The sequence below is a fragment of the Perca fluviatilis genome, chromosome 4 (genome assembly GCF_010015445.1).
Source record: "Perca fluviatilis chromosome 4, GENO_Pfluv_1.0, whole genome shotgun sequence".
NCBI lineage: Eukaryota > Metazoa > Chordata > Actinopteri > Perciformes > Percidae > Perca > Perca fluviatilis.
The window spans coordinates 38,806,114-38,816,081 of record NC_053115.1 but is presented as its reverse complement, the minus strand read 5'-3'; the positions used below and the strand labels follow the sequence as shown (position 1 = coordinate 38,816,081).

Genomic DNA, 9,968 nt, shown 5'->3' with positions numbered 1-9,968 from the left:
CAGCCTACCTACCACGTAGCAACATTCACTTCTCTAACATTTAACTTAACATAACTACCAAAATAACATGACGTGTATTTGTATGTGATGTACTGTACTTCCCCATCGATAATGTGTGAATTGCCGTGAACACAATCATCTAAGATGCACCAGAAACAAGGCTTAGTTAATAACTCAAACTTGAAGAGAACCAAGACACCGCTTGGTTACATTAGACCCGAGCGGGCCGGCCAGTCGCACGGTTACATTCGGTCTCGTTCACTACATGGTTCAGTAGCTTGGTGCGCGGTCTAGGTAGCTCATTTCCTGATTGATTCTACCACCACCACTCCAGTGGAGGCGCTAATGAGCTAGATTACTACACACACAGTAGCAGAAGAATACCAGCTACACACAACGGCACGAATGAAGTAAAAGAAAAAAAACAGGAGTGAGTCGGTTCATTGACGTATGGCACTCGAGTCTCCCGGTTCAGTGACACGAGTCGGGTTAATTAACCGGCTCTTCGGTCAGTTCGTCAACACTATTCCACACTGAACTTTTTGACCGTTTTTAGGGGGTCATCCTGGTACTTTCAGTGCTCTGACTTTTTGCGTTATCTACACTATATACTTAAAACTAAGTGCTTGAAGTGTGCAAGTAGGCGGTTTGAGACACAGCCCAGTTCTTCGTGGTCCTGGTATTATACAGATTAAAATGTTTCAGTATTAAGAGACAGAAATATACATGATCAACATGAGCCTTGAGAAGGTAAAACACGACCTAAAGGCAAAACAAAACATAAGTTAGGGTGCTTGTGAAAAATATTATCAACTTGATAAACATGCTTGTATGCAATGTTGTCTTCTGTCCCTGAATGGTCAGACAAATAAATAAATGTAGGTTAACACCACTGCTCTGCAAAGAAACAGATCTAGTAAACATCCTATGAACCTGTTGGCATTACAGCTCTTATTATTGACCACATACTAGCTAAGTTTCCATCCACTTGTCAATCGAATTATCTGAAGTTCGGTAAAAAAACTCATGCGAATAAAGCTGGTGAAAGTGTGTTTCCATCCAACAGCTTTAAAGCGAATAAAAACCTGTGCGTAATGACGTCACATGCTGTTTTGCATTTTAAGGTGTTTCCATTCATTTTTGAACTGAATCGCACAAGATTCAAGCGAACTTTTGCGAACAAAGTTTTGCTAGACAGAAGTAGTTGTTAATATTAGAAGCCAAGCTATAGCCTAAGCTCCGATGGGCCTTTGGCTGAGGATATGATCCAGCTCATCAAAAAGGTGGAACTTGCTTTATATTTTCCCTCCGGCACCGCTGCGAGACAACTCTCTTTTTGAGCCGTGTATCGCTGTTTGAGCGCCTTCCATTTACTCGCAGGAACGTCCCACGCGCTTGTCTTAAGGGACATTCTAAAACGCTTAACGTGAAAAGCTTAACATGGTTTAATATCTAAACAACGATCAATCATCACCAGATGTATCATGGTCATATCTTGTCATGAACACTTAAGCCTGTCAAAAAAACTAAATCGAAAATCCAACGATTATAAGTTATCTCACGTTAATGTGTCAGATAACGTCCATAGTATTTGGACATTGGGTTAGATTTGACCGTTTTAAGTGGTTATGATGAGCAATATAGAAGAGGATTTTTTGGTGATGATTGATCGTTATTTAGGTACATTAAACCATGTTAAGCTTTTTCACATTAGGACTTATAAAGCCAATGAGAACCGTGGAGAGTCAACCCCCAGCCGCTCCGCTGCCCTGAAGCAGAAACGCTTTATGTCAGATAACGTCCATAATAATTGGATTTTGGGTTAGATTATTTGACAGTTTTCCGTGGTTATGATGGGTAATATGAGAGAGAAATTTGGTGATGATTGATCATTGTTTAGGTACATTAAACCACGTTAAGCTTTTTCCTCGCCATATTAATAATATTAATACGGCCACTGATGAAGAAAATATTAACGTGAGATAACTTCTATAATCGTTGGATTTCGATTTAGTTTTTTTGACAGGCTTAAGTGTTCATGACAAGATATAACCATGATAAATCTGGTGATGATCATCGTTGTTTAGATACATTAAACCACGTTAAGCTTTTTCACGTTAAGCTTTTTCAAGTTAAGCGTTTAATGTCCCTGTCGTAACTGTTGGTCATTTCCTTCGCGAGCTCCTGATAAATGATGGCGTTTCTTAGATTTTTGCTATCTAAAATAGCTGTTATATTTTTCTGGTAAATTAAATTAAAAAAGTATCTCGTCTCCTCGTTTGTCCACTTACATCTGTTTTTGTTTTGCAAATAGAGCGGAAATACTGGGCGGAAATGAACTGAAACTTCTTCTTCTTCGTTTTATTGCGGGTTGCAACCATAAAATGACCTAAAACTTAATCGCAATTCATTATTTATTCGGCAAATAACGTTTCCATTTGCGTTTATCGCATAAGCCGTATATCGATCAAGAGAAAATCCGATGAGACCGAACGTATTTCATTTGAGTCGATATTCATGAAATTCAGTCGGATTTTACTGTTTCCATAAGGCATTTTTCATTCGATATCACTTAATTCGGATAAAAACGGGTCGATGGAAACATAGCTACTGTCTCCTCATCAGACACAGCAAGTAGAAACACTACACAGGTTATTCTACTTCACAAAAAAGGAGAGAGAGAGAGAGAGAAAAAAAAAAAAAAAAAAAAAAAAAAAAAAAAAAAGGGAAACGCAAAAAAGAGAGAAGAGGGGAGTAAAGCGTCAGAATTCTCATGATGATAATTACAGACTTTTACTTAAGTAACATTTTCAATGCAGGAAATTTGTAACGGAGTATTTTTACAGTGTTACATTAGCACTTCTACTGAAGTAGGCTAAAGGCTCCCACGTGTTCACTCCTTTTGCCGATGTACATCTTTGTTTTACATTTGTTCTAATCTTTATCGTTGAAAACATGCACATTCCCCCATTTATGTTACGTATGTGTGTTGTGTATTTATGTGATCGAAACAAACTAAACTTAAAAAAAGCTAAACTAAAAAAAAAAGATTCTAAAGTCATATTGTAGTTTCTACTTTAACTTATCAAAAAAAGAAGCTTCAGGCAGTTGGGAGCGGATCGATGCACAGTTTCTTGGAAATGCACAACGCCCCACCTTCTCACCACAAAATGGAGACTGGCGCGCGCTCACACACACACACACACACACACACACACACACACACACAACACACACACACACACACACACACACACACACACACACACACACACAAGAAATGACGCATCTAAAGTTACTAAACTATCACAATTTTGTATCTGTGCTAAATATTAGGAAACATTTTGATGTAACAGCAGCTGAGCAGCATGATTACAATTCTGTTTCCAGACCTCTGCATGTTTACAGGTGCAGACATTAGATAAAATAAAAAAATACATAACAGTGTAATAATCAGTTTTCTTACCGTTTAGTTGAGCAGACGTGACTCCAGAGCGAGTCAGGAGGCAGAGACACAGAAGAGGAAGAAGCTCCATCGCTGGCGATGTCTCCTAAAGACAAAGCATCACTTTAACGTCTCTTATCACGGAACTGGCACTCCTAACGGGTTGGTTGGCTGATCAGAAACACTTTCGGTTTCGAGGATTACGCAAACTGCAACAACAGCACCACTTCCTGCCCAAATCCTTCAGAATAAAAGCGTCATCCTCACATAACTAGGACTCAGCATCACATTAAGCTATATATTCACTGCTAATGCACAGACGTCTGTTCTTCTCCTGACCACTTTATCAGCAGAAGTAAAACATTTTCCGGTGCAAATTCTCCAGAATAAAAGTTAATTAACTAAATGATGCACCGAAAAGAAGTTACTGTGAACAAAATGCAGCCGTACAGGCTCAACAACCAGGTTGAACAATGGCTGTAACCCTATTACTTCAAACCTCTAACATTGACTGTTGATTTGATATCCTACTGTCTACTTGATTCTCTTATACTGTCCATATTTAATGCTGCTCTCTAGACTTTATCCTTGCACTATTGGACCTATTTGCGCTACCACCATGACACACACTCTAATAGAGCACCTTACCATACATTTTTTAGTATTGTTTCTTTTATTGATGCTATTCATGTGGATTTTCTTTTTTATCATCCTGTTTGTGATGTATGTGAATGTTTTGTGTGATGTCTGTAAGCTACTGGGACCTTTGGGGATCAATAAAGTATTTATCTATCTATCTCTAAAGTGTGATCAATACTTTCTGATAATTTAACTACGTAAAGTCTGGCTACACCACAGATGCATAATGGGATAGGAGAGGGAAAAAACTTGCTGTGGGTTGTTTGCATTTCTTTAAACCAATCATTATCGTCCCCGGGTGCTAAGCTCCGGACGTGTACAGTAACGTGTACAGTAACGTGTACTGTAACGTGTACAGTAACGTGTACAGTAACGTGTACTGTAAGGTGTACTGTAACGTGTACAGTAACGTGTACAGTAACGTGTTCGGTAACGTGAGCTATTTAAATTAGCCGGAGAAGGGTTTAACCACATTAGCTCTTACCAGTGTATCTCCATGTATACTTTTGCTGCGTTCCAGACAATTTTTAGCCTGAAAGTTACGATTTCAAGTCACGACTCGCGACTTGGTAGCGTTCCAGGCAAAGTCATGACAAAGTTAGCTAGTGGCTACCTAACGTTGACGTTAGCTAGCGCTAGCTGATACTAGCGATTTCTAATCTGTGACATTTTGGGCTTCATTTAATAAACATAACCTGTAGTAGTACATAATCATATATGTATTGTTTTGGTTACAATGTGCGTAATTACTTTACGTTGCCTATTTATGTCTATTTCTCACCGTTGATCACCGGCGTCTGTATAGTATCAACAGGGGGCGCCATTATTGTTTCTGTGTGTGATGTCAAAACTGTAAGTGGGAGTACAACCATCTGGTACGAGTTCAAAGGTAGTAAGTTACTGGTTTGACTGCTGTTCCAGGGCACTTTCACGGGTAGAAGGTTGTGAAAACACGAGTTACGTGTTGACTGGAACACAGTATTTGTCCACAGCAATCCCACCCATCGGTCCCAAAACGTCCCAGTTAGAGAGTAAATGCCGTAAACATATTTTTTGTAAATCTTTACAATCATTCCCTGAAAGAACCAAGCAGGCCTGTCTTGTTGCACCATCCAAATTTTCCTCAAAACTTTTCAGCGTGCTTCCCGAAGCGAAGGGACTTTTAATAAAGGCAACACGCAGAGAGAGGAAGGTGAGGGACCGAATGTCAGGCGATTATCCTGGAAATGTACTTCCTTTGATCCAGACTAGTGAAAGGGTTAAACACATGGGAAGGTACCAGCAGCAGCCGTAACACAGTCTTCTTTTTCAATTTATCTGCTTGCTGATTTCCCCAAACTTTAGGCTCACCCATCCTTTGTAATCCTAAGAGTATTATGTGTACTTCTAACTGAGATCTTCTCTAACGGTTTGTATTGATGACAAACTCCTGCAGCTGAATCTGACATAAGGTAGTTATTGCTTTTAAAGAATCCTTAGTATTTATTTTCATATCCTGTCAGTCTGACTGACTGACAGTAAATAAACACCACTGAGGTTAGAAGTGAATGTTGGGAATACACACATTTTAATGGCAAAAGGTTTGTAGGAATAAAGTTGAGATGATGGTAAAGAAAGTGGAATTTGAAAGTGTTACAGTCAATCTGTATTATTATGTAATTCCTCCACGGATTTTTCCAGATCCACGTACGTTAACTTCCAGCTAATGAGGGTCCCTATAAACCGAAGCATTGAGAACTTTGTAAGTGTACAGACAGTTTATTAAAAAGATAAATTATAAAGACACACAAACGCTATTGCCTTTATAATTTATCTTTTTACATGTAGGGACCCTCATTATGCTACCGTTAAGTGTGGTGCTATTTTGAGCCTTGTTAGTGGTATAAAATTGTGATTTACCAAGTGCCCCGAAAGCTAGCGTTAGCAGGTAACCACCGGTTTTGCGGTAGGTTGTTTAAAGCTAGAGACGCATTCGATTAGCAGGAAAACATGGAGAATGTTCGACTCGGTACACATATGTTATTAACCCCTAGGGTAATTTTTGGGCCGGATTTGTCCTTTAAACAACGTTATTATGACGGCCAATGTTGAAGGTTCATAACCAACTGTCGAGCAGCCAAGAAACATGTTGTAGTATCAGAAGTATGTTTGCAGTTTGTTTCTTTTATCAAAGTTTGAACACAGAAACATCCACAACAGTCAAAACATACAGTTTGACATATTTCATGTTTTATTCAAACATTTGGATAGAAGATGAAGCGCTGATTAAAATGACATGATACCCTGCGAGTGCATCAGATAAAACATAAAAACCTACATGTATATAGTTCAGTGTGTAACTGTACCTGACAAACTCTGGCTTAGCACCTTCAGAATTAAAAAGAAGCAGAAGATGCTCGTCACAAATAATTTGACACAAACTTCAAAATAAAACACAAAGTCACATTATATTTCACATTGGCTAAGAAATAAAAAATATGATATATTTTACAGCGTGACAGCAGGCTTCAGTTCTGTGGAGTCTTAGGTTTGTTTGAATGCCCATCATGTGTAGCTCAGTTAGGACTTTAAGGAACTACAAGCAGAATGATAATATTTGGTTAATACAGTTAATAAGTCCCTCATTCATCCATTCATACACACTCTCACCCGATGACAGTGAGCTACCATGCAAGGAGCTGTCTGACCATCGGGAGCAATTTGGGGTTCAGTGTCTTGCTCAAGGACACTTGGACGAGTGGACAAGAAGAGCCGGGGATCAAACCACTGACCGCAACCCTGCTAGCATGTATTCAACATTTTCTTTTAAGGGAGATACTCATTTTCAGGTTCATACTTGTATTTGGGGTTTCTATTAGAACATGTATACATTTTCTGATCGAGGCAGCCCACAAAAAACTGAATGGGTTGTTTATATTTCACACTTTTTTGGTTGGTAGACACTCCAGATGCCTATGGTAAATGTTTGAGCACTAGCACTGAAAAGAGAGTTTTTTATAATATGTCCCCTTTAAAATTAAATTAATATATAGGTCAGAACAGACAGAACTATTTGATCGTTTCAATGTAAAAAATGTCATGTTTCCAGCTAGAGATGTTCCGGTATCGGCTCAGATACTGCCTAAAACGCTGGTATCGGTATCGGGAAGTACTGCAGTTTATGCACCGATCCGATACCACGTAATAAAGTTAGTAAGTGTTTGTTCATGTTTCACAAAGAGTTTAACCTGAGCCAGACCGACAATAAAGATAGAAATCATATCACATCCATACAGGGATAGTAGTATACAGCTGTTAAAACATAATAAAATATATGACACACTGGTATCGGATCGGTACTCGGTATTCAAGTTCAGGTATCGGTAGGGTTGGGTACCGACCCAATCATGTCGGTACTATCGAGTATTGGTTCACGTAAAATCAAACGGTGCCAAATTTCGGTACCTGAGAGTGCATAAGCGCAAGCTTATCTGTCCTCTCTGCATACAGAGACCAGAGGTCCGACACACACACACACACACACACACACACACACACGCAGAGGTGCAGACGGAGTAAACTACGTTGTCGGCTCTGTAGTTTAGTTGAAGTCACAGTGAGTCACGGCGATGCCGATAAAGTGGTTTCAAGTGTGGTCACAGTTTTTCAAAACTTCACGCAGACAGGGTTTGCTGCGATATGATATTAATGGCGAGGCTGTTGACGTTACACTTCCTCTGACACAAGCAGGCACAACAGTGGTTTCTATGCCCTGGGGACTGACTGACAGGCTGAGGTTTGAAGGTAAGGCAACTTTATTTCTACAGCACCTTTCAGCAACAAGGCAATTCAAAGTGCTTATATTCTGAATACATAACAGAATGTTCTAAGTAAAGAGGATGAATAGGTTTGGAATTATTTTTACAAGTGAAATATTTTCTTTGTAACAGAGGGAAAGTACCGAAAAAAGTACCGTTGGGTACTGGAACCGAATTCAGGTACCGGTAGGGATACCGGTATTGGTTCAGATGCAAAAGGTACCCAACCCTAGGTATCGGAATCGGTATCGGGAAGCAAAAAATGGTATTGGGCCATCTCTATTTCCAGCTTCTCTAATGTGAAGATTTGTCTGCATTCAGTACTTAAACTTTTACTTTTTTCTTTTACTTTTACTTGAATATTTTTCAAAGCAGGACTTCTACTTCTAACAGAGTATTTTGACAGTGTGGTATTAGTACTTTTATTAAAGGATCTGAACCCTGGTATGTTGTATGGATCAACTGATACTGACTTTATGTCTGTGACATCCTCCGGATGTAAAACATTTCTTCATTTAGAGTTGTGATAAAGAGTTTTTGAGGAAGTGGTATCACGTGAAAAAAGACATAAATCTTCTCTCCTCACATACACAACTCTCCTGTAGAAATGAACCTAATAACTGTGGTGGAATGTAACTAAGTACATTTACTTAAGAACAAAATTGAGGTACTTCTCTTTTCATGCCACTTTCTACTTCTACTCTGCTACATTTCAGAGAGAAATATTGTACTTTTTACTCCAATACATTCATCTGACAGCTTTTGTTACTAGTTACTTTATACAATAAGATTTCTGCACACAAAACACATATTACACTTATAAATCTGATGTTTTATTATAAATGAAACTAGCCAACAATATAACGGCCTCCAAGTCCAGCTGAAATGATTAGACCATTAAACACACAACTGTTTGGATCCTTTACACTTTCTACTATGGGAGGATTGTTCCGCATTGAGTACTTTTACTTTTAATACTTTAAGGACATTTTCCTTTCCAATGCAGGACTTTAACTTGTAACAGAGTAAGCTACTTTACAGTGTGTAAAGGATCTGAATACTTCTTCCACCACTGCTAAATAATAACAAAGTTAGGCATGTTTAGCACTTAAAATGGTTTAATGTGTCACCCTGCAGCAGATTCTGGGCTCTGTTTTTATTCGGTTTCCTGCCTCACCCAAAAACTTACGGCATGCCAAATTATGTCATTTTTCACTTAAAAAAGTAAGCTGATGTTTCCAGCTCCTCAAATGTAAAGATTTGGCTGCATTGAGTAGCATAGTTGAACTCTTGCTTTTAGTAGGCCTACCTTTTCTTTTACAGATTCTAAACTCGGGGGTTTCCGGTTTCCTCCCGCCCAAAAACTAAGTGAATGCCAAATTGTGACGAAGTTTAAAAAGCACACAGCATAACCTGTGCTGTGAAGGGTTAAGCCTATGTGTTATTGACGCTAATATGGAGTAGGCCTATATTAGTCCATATAGAGCGTTCTGATGATCTTTATCTTAGGAGACAACACCCCTGTCAGTCAGTCCGTCTGTCTGTCTTTATATCTACAAAGTTAGTAATTCTTACCGTTTTCATCACAAAGTGTTTTTCCGGTCAAACACAGCAGGTCCAGTAGGCCTAGGCTAGATGCTCTATAATGTTCATTAATCTTTGGAACAAAGACGGAGCTGTTATGTTCTCAAATAATGGTGACCATTTAACTTTACAGTTTTTTACTTTCGGTTTTGTCCACAAACCACTCCACAGCTCGCTCGTTTATATACTGTCTATGGTTTCCTCCCAGCAGCAGCAGCAGCGGGGAGAGGTGGAGCTCTGTCGCCATCTTGTGTCGTGTTACTGGAGTTACACTAGTCTAATATCATCATCTGTCCTTTCTACTGCAAGGAGATGATTCAAAACGGAATTTCCAGAGCCTGTTTTTGGAAATTGGTCTGTTAAAATTTAAGGTCCATGTTTGTTCTTTCATCCCGCGTTATTTATAATATATTATATAGCCTATCCAGGACAGCTAGTCACGTGTCCAGGTGAAACCACTGAACTGCACTTAAAATGATGCCTTTGTTATGGATTGATTGTTC

The 9,968-nt window shown here is 39.0% G+C and overlaps 1 long non-coding RNA gene across 1 annotated transcript; it reads right to left on the bottom strand.

The window, feature by feature from the left end:
* Window positions 1-2,637: 2,637 nt before the first annotated feature.
* LOC120557691 lies at window positions 2,638-9,636 on the bottom strand. The gene is made up of 3 exons (XR_005638998.1): window positions 9,457-9,636; window positions 3,467-3,551; window positions 2,638-2,657 (listed from the first exon to the last, which is right to left on the bottom strand). It is a non-coding gene; the product is annotated as an uncharacterized LOC120557691 (long non-coding RNA).
* Window positions 9,637-9,968: the final 332 nt, after the last annotated feature.